The sequence below is a fragment of the Empidonax traillii genome, unplaced genomic scaffold (genome assembly GCF_003031625.1).
Source record: "Empidonax traillii isolate 1590-97213 ecotype Southwest subspecies unplaced genomic scaffold, ASM303162v1 scaffold2250:size48665, whole genome shotgun sequence".
In the NCBI taxonomy this organism is placed as follows: domain Eukaryota; kingdom Metazoa; phylum Chordata; class Aves; order Passeriformes; family Tyrannidae; genus Empidonax; species Empidonax traillii.
Genome location: NW_020957443.1, coordinates 29,533 through 30,548, shown reverse-complemented (window position 1 = coordinate 30,548; position 1,016 = coordinate 29,533).

Below are 1,016 nucleotides of genomic sequence, written 5' to 3'. Positions count from 1 at the left end.
GAACAAATTTGTTGGGGAGAGATTTAATGGGACCATTGGGGATAGGGTTAATACCTCAAGGGGAAGAACTTAAAGTTAAACTTTTTGTATTAAGCGAAGGTCTCAGTATAAATCCACAGGTATGGGCTAAAGATGGTAATAGGGGAAGATTAAAAATAGAGCCTTTTTCAGTACAACTATATACAGAGGTCCCTGTTCAGATTAGGCAGTACCCTATCTCCCTGGAGGGGAGAAAAGGATTATCCCAAATTATAAAGAGATTAATTCAGGATGGGCTGTTAGAATTTTGCATGTCACCATATAATACTCCCATCCTACCAGTAAAGAAAAGTGATGGGACATATCGATTAGTTCAAGATTTACGTGAGATCAATAAAATAGTTCGGACACGACACCCCGTTGTTCCTAATCCATACACTATAATGAGTAAGATACCTCTGGACTGTGAATGGTTTTCTGTAATTGATTTAAAGGATACATTTTGGGCGTGTCCATTAGATGAGGGATCTCGGGATATTTTTGCATTCGAATGGGAGGATCCTGATTCAGGAAGAAAACAACAATTAAGATGGACAGTGTTACCCCAGGGGTTCTCTGAAGCACCCAACCTTTTTGGACAAGCCCTGGAAAGCATAATGATGAAATTCAGTCCAAATGAAGGAGTTGTCATCCTACAGTATGTGGATGATCTACTAGTAGCAGGAAAAACCCAAACAGGAGTAGAGAAAGAGACAGTGCGGTTGTTAAATTTTTTGGGAGACCAAGGCTTGAGGGTGTCAAAGAATAAACTTCAGTTCGTAGAGAAAGAGGTGAAATACTTAGGACATATCATAAAGGGAGGAGAAAAGAAACTAGACCCAGAAAGAATAAAAGGCATACTAGAACTTCCCTTACCAAAAACAAAGAGGGAAATAAGACAATTTTTAGGGTTAGTGGGGTTCTGTAGATTATGGATTCCAGATTATAGTAGTAGAACCAAATTTCTGTATGAGAAATTACTAGAGAGGACCTCTGAG